General features: G+C 62.0%; 2 non-coding genes across 2 annotated transcripts; both read right to left on the reverse strand.

The window, feature by feature from the left end:
* Positions 1 to 97: 97 nt before the first annotated feature.
* LOC142792817 (5.8S ribosomal RNA) lies at positions 98 to 250 on the reverse strand. The gene has a single exon (XR_012891229.1). It is a non-coding gene; the product is annotated as a 5.8S ribosomal RNA (ribosomal RNA).
* A 1,719-nt stretch (positions 251 to 1,969) lies between these two features.
* On the reverse strand, positions 1,970 to 3,784 carry LOC142792836 (small subunit ribosomal RNA). Its single transcript, XR_012891247.1, has one exon. It is a non-coding gene; the product is annotated as a small subunit ribosomal RNA (ribosomal RNA).
* Between the last annotated feature and the right edge of the window lie 8,716 nt (positions 3,785 to 12,500).

The following is a 12,500-nucleotide window of genomic DNA, read 5'->3' on the forward strand; positions in this document are numbered from 1 at the left end:
TGAGGTGTTCAGCGTGCTGTCCGTGTTGCCGACGCGGTCAAAACGAGTCGACGGCTCACGTTCCCTTGTGCGCCGAAGGCTCTCTTGATATGTGATCCGACCCTCAGACAGACGAAGCCAAGGGAAGACCCAAGGCCGCAATGTGCGTTCAAAGAATCAGTGCTCAGTGTGTCCTGCAATTCACACCAAGTCTCGCAGCTGGCTGCGTTCTTCATCGACCCGAGAACCGAGTGATCCACCGCTTAGAGTCGTGAAAAAGTGTTTGTTCAATTCCGTACAGTCAAAACCAAACGTTTCTGGCACTCGGCCAAACAGTGGCCAAGAAGGGCGCTTTTCAGCGCACGCTTGGACTCCAAAACTCTGCCGCGCCTTTTTCGGCTGCCGCAAATCGAGCAAACGGTGTGTTTCGGACGGCGTTTCGCTTTCGCTACTTGCGAGTGCTTTCGTGGTCCACCCCTCTATAAATACTCGGGAGGCGTCGAAGCCGGTTCTCCAAGCCGGACCCGTAGGTATCGTTGTGTGCTCGCTCTCATTGGCCCGCCTAACCAGAAAATGCCTGCGGTACACCCATTTGGATAAGAGTGCACGCAGATGCGGGCCTCGACGGCTACACATTTCCTCGGGCGGCCGCCTCCCGGCCTCCGTGGAGCGCGGGATGCACGGTCCCATCGACAAGCCTCTCCCGTTTTTACCGTGGCGTCGCGGTTCACCACGGCAGGCGGGTCGGTCTCCTCCGCATAAAAAGGGGGACCCCCGCTTTTTGTTCCACGAAATCGCACAAGCTTTTTTCGCATCCACGGTTTGCCACCGCACACCAAAATGCCGATCCGGCTGCCTACTTTAGCCAACAGGTGGAGCCAGGCGCGCCGTACTTGCGCGGCACTTCCCACGTCCACCGAAGTCGGTGCCAAGGACCACTTTCGGCGCCGGAGCCGCGTACGAGCCTACTCGAGGCGGAAGAACGAAGCCAGCAAGGGCCTGGCCGCAAGTGCGTTCAATTGTCGGGACGTCCAAGTCCCTCGTTCTTCCGTGCTTCCTCTTTCGGCAAGTCGTTGCGGCACCTTCCCAAAGCGCGCAGACCCGCTAATCGCGACGAGCGCGACGTGGCCGTGCCGCCTTTCCCTCGGCAGCAAGCAAAACGCCTGGCAACGTCGACGCTCCCCTAACCGCGATCTCGCACCGTGTTTCGTGTGGCGAATTCAAAAGCCGGCCGGCGCTGCTGCAACCATTACGGTCGGTACGCATACGCCGCGGAGGGCGGGACGGTCATCGGAGCGTGCGGTTCCTCCATCGAGTACTGCGCACCTCGGCCGTCGCATCGCCGTGCCATGACCGGCCGCGCGTCAACGCGAACCGGTGCCAGCGAGATCCCTCGCCTGCAAGAACCGACCGGCAGCCTCCGTCACCCGAGGACGCGGAGGCGCTTGCCGCGGACGGCGGGACGGTATGCACTGGTGCACAGCGGACCCGTCACATCGCCAGTTCCTTGACCGACCGCCGACGCTTGTGCCGTTCCTCTCGTACTTGGCAGTCGCCGCGCGATTGTCGGGTCTCGTTCTTGCACGCTCGAACGGTCGGGAGGGCACTCGGCTGGCGTTTCGGGAACGCGCAGCCTCGCCTTCTACCGACGTAACCACGACTCGCCGTTCGCGCTCCGCCGCTCCTGTTTACAGTACTAGGCGGTCCCGCAGCGGTCGGGTCGCGCATTTCGAGCGCTTCGAGCCACGGTGCAGTGGCGGGTCGAAAGCCGACCTATGAGTGCGTTGCGCCGTTTGTACCCGCGTCCGCCACCTGGCCGACCGTCCAAGGTCGCGGTGTTGGCGTCCGCTGGGCGCAACAATTTGTCACGGGGTGCCGCTCCACATTCAGGCAGCCCCGTGGGGAAAAGCCGACCCCGCGTCCAAACGGGGTCAGCGGCAGAAAGTGTCGGGCGCAGACGCAGCTGAGGCGCTCACCCTTCACAATCCGTTAATGATCCTTCCGCAGGTTCACCTACGGAAACCTTGTTACGACTTTTACTTCCTCTAAATGATCAAGTTTGGTCATCTTTCCAACAGACCGGCGCAACCGAAAGGCCGCGCCGGACATCGGTCCGAAGACCTCACTAAATCATTCAATCGGTAGTAGCGACGGGCGGTGTGTACAAAGGGCAGGGACGTAATCAACGCGAGCTTATGACTCGCGCTTACTGGGAATTCCTCGTTCAAGGGGAACAATTGCAAGCCCCTATCCCAATCACGAAAGAAGTTCCACGGGTTACCCAGTCTTTTCAGACAGGGATAAAGACACGCTGCTTCCTTCAGTGTAGCGCGCGTGCGGCCCCGGACATCTAAGGGCATCACAGACCTGTTATTGCTCTGTTTCGTGCGGCTAGGAGCCGCTTGTCCCTCTAAGAAGGTTGTAAGGTGCTGGGAACCCCGCACCTATTTAATAGGCTAGAGTCTCGTTCGTTATCGGAATTAACCAGACAAATCGCTCCACCAACTAAGAACGGCCATGCACCACCATCCACCGAATCAAGAAAGAGCTCTCAATCTGTCAATCCTCCCAGTGTCCGGGCCGGGTAAGTTTTCCCGTGTTGAGTCAAATTAAGCCGCAGGCTCCACTCCTGGTGGTGCCCTTCCGTCAATTCCTTTAAGTTTCAGCTTTGCAACCATACTTCCCCCGGAACCCAAATACTTTGGTTTCCCGGAAGCTGCCCGCCGAGTCATTTGAGTAACTCAGGCGGATCGCTGGTTGGCATCGTTTATGGTCAGAACTAGGGCGGTATCTGATCGCCTTCGAACCTCTGACTTTCGTTCTTGATCAATGAAAACATTCTTGGCAAATGCTTTCGCAGTAGTTCGTCTTGCGACGGTCCAAGAATTTCACCTCTAGCGCCGCAATACGAATGCCCCCGTCCGTCCCTCTTAATCATTACCTCGTATTCCAAAAACCAACAGAACAGAAACGAGGTCTTGTTCTATTATTCCATGCAAGTTTATTCAGGCGACTCGCCTGCGTTGAGCACTCTAATTTTTTCAAAGTAAAAGCACCGGCCATCTCGAGGCACACAATGAAGTGCACCAAGAAAGAACCGGCATGATGTTCAGTCCGAGCCGTCGCATCGGGTAGATGCACTACTCGTCTGGAACTGAGATCCAACTTCGAGCTTTTTAACCGCAGCAGCTTTAGTATACGCTATTGGAGCTGGAATTACCGCGGCTGCTGGCACCAGACTTGCCCTCCAATTGATCCTCGTTAAAGGATTTAGAGTGTACTCATTTCAATTACGGGGCCTCAAAAGAGTCCCGTATTGTTATTTTTCGTCACTACCTCCCCGTGCCGGGAGTGGGTAATTTGCGCGCCTGCTGCCTTCCTTGGATGTGGTAGCCGTTTCTCAGGCTCCCTCTCCGGAATCGAACCCTGATTCTCCGTTACCCGTAACAACCATGGTAAGCAAGTAACCTACCATCGAAAGTTGATAAGGCAGACACTTGAAAGAAACGTCGCCGGCTCGTGGCCATGCGATCAGCACAAAGTTATCCAGAGTCACCACACAATACGGGCCGAAACCCGATCGATCTTGGTCTAATAAAAGCACCCGTTACCCAAAGGGCTCCAGGCTCACTGCATGTATTAGCTCTAGAATTGCCACAGTTATCCAAGTAGGAAGAAACGATCTAAGGAACCATAACTGATTTAATGAGCCATTCGCGGTTTCGCCTTATTTCGGCATGTACTTAGACATGCATGGCTTAATCTTTGAGACAAGCATATGATTACTGGCAGGATCAACCAGGTAATCGTTCGACTGCGCGTCCGTCCTCGCCTTCGGCGGGCCGGACGCAGTCTGTGTGCGGCGGAGGCCACCTTCAGGCGCCCCAACACGCTTATTTTGCACTCCGAGATGACGGCGTTCGAGCTCGCTACGGCACAACCTTCCCGAAAGACGAGTGGGAGCCGTGCGGCAAGAAGCACGTTCATGCTCGCTCTTTTTCGTTGCATCGACTCGGTCGCGCCGTGCGGGTTGCCCAAGCCCGCTGCACTGTCGGTGGACCGGCCGGAACTAGCAACGGAGCCGAGACTGCAAAGCCGCCAGACGACGGGTCACGCCCGCGTCTTCGGCGCTTTCGCATCTGAATCGCCCGAGGACGACACGGAACACACCTCGATATCGTGGTAAAACGGCACCGTCCGACAACCAGCCCCTAACGCATCAAGCGGATGAGGCTGCAGACGACTGCCGTGGATTCCCCTGGAGCAGACCCGAGGACACGCTTGACGAGGCCGAAGCCCGCCGCATATCAGACACCCGGTCGCTTTCGCGTACGCCGCTCACGAGAACCCCCACATAATAGCAGCGATAAGTACCCAGACCTCCTTGGGCACTAATACGAGCGTACTCGAGAAAATTTCACCGCGGGTGTGCCCCGAAACGTGTGGCACGTTGAGCGTGCCACAAGTCTACGTCGCTCTCAAACCCGCCGAGGTCGTAGAATTTGCGACCCTACTCACGAAATTCCCACCGAGGATACGGCCGCAAACGTACCGCACCTTGGGTAGGCCACGAGTTTGTGCAACACTACGCTGACGGCACAGCACCGAGGTCGTGCGCGCACGCACGGGAAAATTCCGCCGCGGTTTCTGCCGAAAACGTGAGGCACCACGACTCTCCGCAAGTTCGCGTCGACTGCGAAAGACCGAAGTCGTGAACGACGTGTCCGCTACTCGCCGCCGACACGCTGGACACCAAACGTACAACGACTCGACGGCGTCGTAGAGGCCCACGACGCGGTTTTCCTTAACGACGTCTCGGCGTGGCACCGACAGGTTAGAACGGCCGACCAACGTTCCCTGTCCGCCGTTCGGCTCAGTCGAAGGGCTCGGCGACTTCGGCAACGCTGCGAAGCCGCACGGTGACGCACGCCATGTCCCCATTTTTTTTTTTTTTTCTTTCTGCGTCTGCCGGGGTGCCCCTATAATAGCAGCGATAAGCACCCAGACCGCCGTGGGTCGCTCGCCCCGGCTGACGTGGTTTTTCGTACTCCTGCGGCGGTCGCCGTCAAGCACGTCCAAATACGCTACTTTCGTGGGCGCATTCACGCTCTTTCGCTTCGCCGGAGTGCCAGCACTCACTCTGCCAAAAACGGCGAACATCCGAGCGGCGGTTCCCACTTTTGCGTCGGCGTCGCAAACCCCGCCCCGGCAGACGAGGTTTGCCGTACTCGTGCGACGGTGGCCGGCGGGCACGTCGAAAGACGCCGATATCGTGCGCGAATTGGCGCACCTTGGCTTCACCGGAGTGCCGCCACTGACTCCTCCAAAAACGGCGAAGATCCGAGCGGCGCTTCCCACTTTCGCATCGGCGTCCCGAACTCCGCCCCGGCTGACGCGGTTTACCGTACTCGTGCGACGGTCGCCGGCGAGCACGTGGAAAGACGCCGATATCGTGCCCGAATCGGCTCCGTTCGGCTTCGCCGGAGTGCCAGCACTGGCTCGGCGAAAGACGACGAACATCCGAGCGACGGTTCTCACTATTGCGTACGCGTCGCAAACCCCGCCCCGGCAGACGCACTTTGCCGTACTCGTGCGACGGTCGCCGGCGAGCACGTCGAAATACGCCGATATCGTGCCCGAATCGGCCCCGTTTCGCTTCGCCGGAGTGCCAGCACTCACTCGGCCAAAAACGGCGAACATCCGAGCAGCGGTACCCACTTAGCCGTCGGCATCCCGAACTCCGCGCCGGCTGACGCGGTTGCCGAGCTCGTGCGACTAGCGACCGCGAACGCGTCTCGCGACGCCGCTTTCGTGCGCGGCTCCCATTGCGACCTGGGTTACCCGAGCTCGACCAGCAAAAAAGAAGGTCGAAAAAAAATTTTTTTTTTCTGCGTCTGCCGGGGTGCCCCTATAATAGCAGCGATAAGCACCCAGACCGCCGTGGGTCGCTCGCCCCGGCTGACGTGGTTTTTCGTACTCCTGCAGCGGTCGCCGTCAAGCACGTCCAAATACGCCACTTTCGTGGGCGCTTTCGCGCTCTTTCGCGTCGCCGGTGTGCCAGCACTCACTCTGCCAAAAACGGCCAACATCCGAGCGGCGGTTCCCACTTTTGCGTCGGCGTCGTAAACCCCGCCCCGGCAGACGCGGTTTGCCCTACTCGTTCGACGGTCGCCGGCGAGCGCGTCGAAAGACGCCGATATCGTGCGCTAATTGGCGCTCCTTGGCTTCTCCGGAGTGCCGCCACTCACTCCTCCAAAAACGGCGAAGATCCGAGCGGCGTTCTCCACTTTCGCATCGGCGTCCCGAACTCCGCCCGGGCTGACGCGGTTTACCGTACTCGTGCGACGGTCGCCGCCGGGCACGTCGAAAGACGCCGATATCGTGCCGTAATCGGCCCCGTTTGGCTTCGCCCGAGTGCCAGCACTCACTCGGCCAAAAACGGCGAACATCCGAGCAGCGTTTCCCACTTTCGCATCGGCGTCCCGAAGTCCGCCCCGGCAGACGCGGTTTGCCCTACTCGAGCGACGGTCGCCGGCGATCACGTCGAAAGGCGCCGAATTCGTGCACGAATCGATGCTTCTTGGTCTCGCAGGAGGGCCGCCACTCACTCCTGCAAAAACGGCGAAGATCCGAGTTGCGCTTCCCACTTTTTCGTCGGCGTCCCGAACTACGCCCCGGCTGACGCGGTTTACCGTACTCGTGCGACGGTCGCCGGCGGGCACTTCAAAATACGCCGATTTCGTGGGCGCATTCACGCTGTTTCGCTTCCCCGGAGTGCCAACACTCACTCTGCCGAAAGCGGCGATCATCCGAGCGGCGGTTCCCACTTTTGCGTCGGCTTCGCAAACGGCGCCCCGGCAGACGCGCTCGTGCGACGTACTCGTGCGACGGTCGCCGGCGAGCACGTCGAAAGACGCCGATATCGTGCTCGAATCGACCCCGTTTCGCTTCGCCGGAGTGCTGCCAGTCACGGCGCAGAAAACGGCGAACAAGTGTTTTTTTTTTTTTTTCCTAGAATTTGTGTTATAGAAGGCACATTTGATATCGGACGATAATTTTCAACTTTATCACGCGCACCGATTTTCGTGTAGAGGTTTGCAAGTTTATGGGAATTTCTCCACTTGGAATAATGCGATTTAGTAGTACTACGAGAACTTCATGGATGTACTCAAGGGTACGGGGCAAGTCAGTTACGTCAACACCTGCAGATTTTTTACACTTCAAACTGAAAATTGTTGGTTGTGAGTCCTCGTGTGATATTAAAGGCCGATTCGCTAACACATAGAACAAAGAAAGAAAGGAAGAAAAAACGCCCGCGCTCGCTCAAGAAACCTGGGTTCGCAACAAGTGGCAACAACAAGCAACCGAGCGAGTGCGCCAAAACCCGTGGCGGCCGAACAAACGCGAAGTCCCAACCGCGTCAGCCGGGGCGGCACGGGACAGGAAAAATCACTTCAGCCGGGGCGGCGGGGCACCGAATAAACCTCGTCACCTCGTCGCAGGATAAAAGAGGAAACAAAAAGTCTAAACAGCGTCTGCTGGAGCGAATGCGTAATAAAACAACAACAACAACAAAAAAAAAACACCCGCGCTCAAGAAGTCTGCAATCCTCACAAAAGGCGACTGTGACCGAGCAGCGTCAGCCGGGGCCGTGCGGAAACGGAAAAACCGCGACTACCGGGGCGTCGAGGCACCGAAAAATCCACTTCAGCCGCGGCGAAAAAAAAAACAAAAAGAAAGACGGAGGGGGGGGGGGAACCACGTCTGCCGGGGCGAAGGAAAAAAAAAACGCGTCTGCCGGGGCGAGCCCGGGTGCGGCACCACCGGGAAAACTGTGGCAAACAGACATGGCGATCGAGTGAGTGGGCCGCCAGCCAGGCTCAGCCAAAAAGTGCAAAGTCCGAACTGCGTCAGCCGGGGCGGCAAAAACCGCGTCAGCCGGGGCGGCGCAAAAAACCGCGTCTGCCGGGGCGGCACGAAACCGCGTCAGCCGGGGCGGGGCGAAAACTGCGTCAGCCGGGGCGAAAAGAAAAAAAAAAACGCGTCTGCCGGGGCAAGCCCGGGTGCGGCACCACCGGGAAAACTGTGGCAAACAGACATGGCGATCGAGTGAGTGGGCCGCCAGCCAGGCACAGCCGAAAAGTGCAAAGTCCGAACCGTGTCAGCCGGGGCGACGCAAAAACCACGTCAGCCGGGGCGGCGCGAAAACCGCGTCAGCCGGGGCGGCACGAAACCGCGTCAGCCGGGGCGGCGCGAAAACTGCGTCAGCCGGGGCGGCGCGAAAACCTCGTCAGCCGGGGCGAGCGAAAAGGGGGGGGGGGGGGAACCACGTCTGCCGGGGCGAAAGAAAAAAAAAACGCGTCTGCCGGGGCGAGCCCGGGTGCGGCACCACCGGGAAGACTGTGGCAAACAGACATGGCGATCGAGTGAGTGGGCCGCCAGCCAGGCTCAGCCCAAAAAGTGCCAAGTCCGAACTGCGTCAGCCGGGGCGGCAAAAACCGCGTCAGCCGGGGCGGCGCGAAAACCGCGTCTGCCGGGGCGGCGCGAAAACTGCGTCAGCCGGGGCGAGCCCGGGTGCGGCACCACCGGGAAAACTGTGGCTAACAGACATGGCGATCGAGTGAGTGGGCCACCAGCCAGGCTCAGCCAAAAAGTGCCAAGTCCGAACTGCGTCAGCCGGGGCGGCAAAAACCGCGTCAGCCGGGGCGGCGCAAAAAAACCGCGTCTGCCGGGGCGGCACGAAACCGCGTCAGCCGGGGCGGCGCGAAAACTGCGTCAGCCGGGGCGAAAGAAAAAAAAAACGCGTCTGCCGGGGCGAGCCCGGGTGCGGCACCACCGGGAAAACTGTGGCAAACAGACATGGCGATCGAGTGAGTGGGCCGCCAGCCAGGCACAGCCGAAAAGTGCTAAGTCCGAACTGCGTCTGCCGGGGCGGCACGAAACCGCGTCAGCCGGGGCGGCGCGAAAACCGCGTCTGCCGGGGCGGCACGAAACCGCGTCAGCCGGGGCGGCGCGAAAACTGCGTCAGCCGGGGCGAGCCCGGGTGCGGCACCACCGGGAAAACTGTGGCAAACAGACATGGCGATCGAGTGAGTGGGCCGCCAGCCAGGCACAGCCGAAAAGTGCTAAGTCCGAACTGCGTCTGCCGGGGCGGCACGAAACCGCGTCAGCCGGGGCGGCGCGAAAACCGCGTCTGCCGGGGCGGCACGAAACCGCGTCAGCCGGGGCGGCGCGAAAACTGCGTCAGCCGGGGCGAGCCCGGGTGCGGCACCACCGGGAAAACTGTGGCAAACAGACATGGCGATCGAGTGAGTGGGCCGCCAGCCAGGCACAGCCGAAAAGTGCTAAGTCCGAACTGCGTCTGCCGGGGCGGCACGAAACCGCGTCAGCCGGGGCGGCGCGAAAACCGCGTCTGCCGGGGCGGCACGAAACCGCGTCAGCCGGGGCGGCGCGAAAACTGCGTCAGCCGGGGCGAGCCCGGGTGCGGCACCACCGGGAAAACTGTGGCAAACAGACATGGCGATCGAGTGAGTGGGCCGCCAGCCAGGCACAGCCGAAAAGTGCAAAGTCCGAACCGTGTCAGCCGGGGCGACGCAAAAACCGCGTCAGCCGGGGCGGCGCGAAAACCGCGTCAGCCGGGGCGGCACGAAACCGCGTCAGCCGGGGCGGCGCGAAAACTGCGTCAGCCGGGGCGGCGCGAAAACCTCGTCAGCCGGGGCGAGCGAAAAGGGGGGGGGGGGGAACCACGTCTGCCGGGGCGAAAGAAAAAAAAAACGCGTCTGCCGGGGCGAGCCCGGGTGCGGCACCACCGGGAAGACTGTGGCAAACAGACATGGCGATCGAGTGAGTGGGCCGCCAACCAGGCTCAGCCCAAAAAGTGCCAAGTCCGAACTGCGTCAGCCGGGGCGGCAAAAACCGCGTCAGCCGGGGCGGCGCGAAAACCGCGTCTGCCGGGGCGGCGCGAAAACTGCGTCAGCCGGGGCGAGCCCGGGTGCGGCACCACCGGGAAAACTGTGGCTAACAGACATGGCGATCGAGTGAGTGGGCCACCAGCCAGGCTCAGCCAAAAAGTGCCAAGTCCGAACTGCGTCAGCCGGGGCGGCAAAAACCGCGTCAGCCGGGGCGGCGCAAAAAAACCGCGTCTGCCGGGGCGGCACGAAACCGCGCCAGCCGGGGCGGCGCGAAAACTGCGTCAGCCGGGGCGAAAGAAAAAAAAAACGCGTCTGCCGGGGCGAGCCCGGGTGCGGCACCACCGGGAAAACTGTGGCAAACAGACATGGCGATCGAGTGAGTGGGCCGCCAGCCAGGCACAGCCGAAAAGTGCTAAGTCCGAACTGCGTCTGCCGGGGCGGCACGAAACCGCGTCAGCCGGGGCGGCGCGAAAACCGCGTCTGCCGGGGCGGCACGAAACCGCGTCAGCCGGGGCGGCGCGAAAACTGCGTCAGCCGGGGCGAGCCCGGGTGCGGCACCACCGGGAAAACTGTGGCAAACAGACATGGCGATCGAGTGAGTGGGCCGCCAGCCAGGCACAGCCGAAAAGTGCTAAGTCCGAACTGCGTCTGCCAGGGCGGCACGAAACCGCGTCAGCCGGGGCGGCGCGAAAACCGCGTCTGCCGGGGCGGCACGAAACCGCGTCAGCCGGGGCGGCGCGAAAACTGCGTCAGCCGGGGCGAGCCCGGGTGCGGCACCACCGGGAAAACTGTGGCAAACAGACATGGCGATCGAGTGAGTGGGCCGCCAGCCAGGCACAGCCGAAAAGTGCTAAGTCCGAACTGCGTCAGCCGGGGCGGCAAAAACCGCGTCAGCCGGGGCGGCGCAAAAAACCGCGTCTGCCGGGGCGGCACGAAACCGCGTCAGCCGGGGCGGCGCGAAAACTGCGTCAGCCGGGGCGAAAGAAAAAAAAAACGCGTCTGCCGGGGCGAGCCCGGGTGCGGCACCACCGGGAAAACTGTGGCAAACAGACATGGCGATCGAGTGAGTGGGCCGCCAGCCAGGCACAGCCGAAAAGTGCTAAGTCCGAACTGCGTCTGCCGGGGCGGCACGAAACCGCGTCAGCCGGGGCGGCGCGAAAACCGCGTCTGCCGGGGCGGCACGAAACCGCGTCAGCCGGGGCGGCGCGAAAACTGCGTCTGCCGGGGCGAGCCCGGGTGCGGCACCACCGGGAAGACTGTGGCAAACAGACATGGCGATCGAGTGAGTGGGCCGCCAGCCAGGCTCAGCCCAAAAAGTGCCAAGTCCGAACTGCGTCAGCCGGGGCGGCAAAAACCGCGTCAGCCGGGGCGGCGCGAAAACCGCGTCTGCCGGGGCGGCGCGAAAACTGCGTCAGCCGGGGCGAGCCCGGGTGCGGCACCACCGGGAAAACTGTGGCTAACAGACATGGCGATCGAGTGAGTGGGCCACCAGCCAGGCTCAGCCAAAAAGTGCCAAGTCCGAACTGCGTCAGCCGGGGCGGCAAAAACCGCGTCAGCCGGGGCGGCGCAAAAAAACCGCGTCTGCCGGGGCGGCACGAAACCGCGTCAGCCGGGGCGGCGCGAAAACTGCGTCAGCCGGGGCGAAAGAAAAAAAAAAACGCGTCTGCCGGGGCGAGCCCGGGTGCGGCACCACCGGGAAAACTGTGGCAAACAGACATGGCGATCGAGTGAGTGGTCCGCCAGCCAGGCACAGCCGAAAAGTGCTAAGTCCGAACTGCGTCTGCCGGGGCGGCACGAAACCGCGTCAGCCGGGGCGGCGCGAAAACCGCGTCTGCCGGGGCGGCACGAAACCGCGTCAGCCGGGGCGGCGCGAAAACTGCGTCAGCCGGGGCGAGCCCGGGTGCGGCACCACCGGGAAAACTGTGGCAAACAGACATGGCGATCGAGTGAGTGGGCCGCCAGCCAGGCACAGCCGAAAAGTGCTAAGTCCGAACTGCGTCTGCCGGGGCGGCACGAAACCGCGTCAGCCGGGGCGGCGCGAAAACCGCGTCTGCCGGGGCGGCACGAAACCGCGTCAGCCGGGGCGGCGCGAAAACTGCGTCAGCCGGGGCGAGCCCGGGTGCGGCACCACCGGGAAAACTGTGGCAAACAGACATGGCGATCGAGTGAGTGGGCCGCCAGCCAGGCACAGCCGAAAAGTGCTAAGTCCGAACTGCGTCAGCCGGGGCGGCAAAAACCGCGTCAGCCGGGGCGGCGCAAAAAACCGCGTCTGCCGGGGCGGCACGAAACCGCGTCAGCCGGGGCGGCGCGAAAACTGCGTCAGCCGGGGCGAAAGAAAAAAAAAAAACGCGTCTGCCGGGGCGAGCCCGGGTGCGGCACCACCGGGAAAACTGTGGCAAACAGACATGGCGATCGAGTGAGTGGGCCGCCAGCCAGGCACAGCCGAAAAGTGCTAAGTCCGAACTGCGTCTGCCGGGGCGGCACGAAACCGCGTCAGCCGGGGCGGCGCGAAAACCGCGTCTGCCGGGGCGGCACGAAACCGCGTCAGCCGGGGCGGCGCGAAAACTGCGTCAGCCGGGGCGAGCCCGGGTGCGGCACCACCGGGAAAAC

This window comes from Rhipicephalus microplus, unplaced genomic scaffold, assembly GCF_043290135.1.
Source record: "Rhipicephalus microplus isolate Deutch F79 unplaced genomic scaffold, USDA_Rmic scaffold_246, whole genome shotgun sequence".
Lineage (NCBI taxonomy): Eukaryota > Metazoa > Arthropoda > Arachnida > Ixodida > Ixodidae > Rhipicephalus > Rhipicephalus microplus.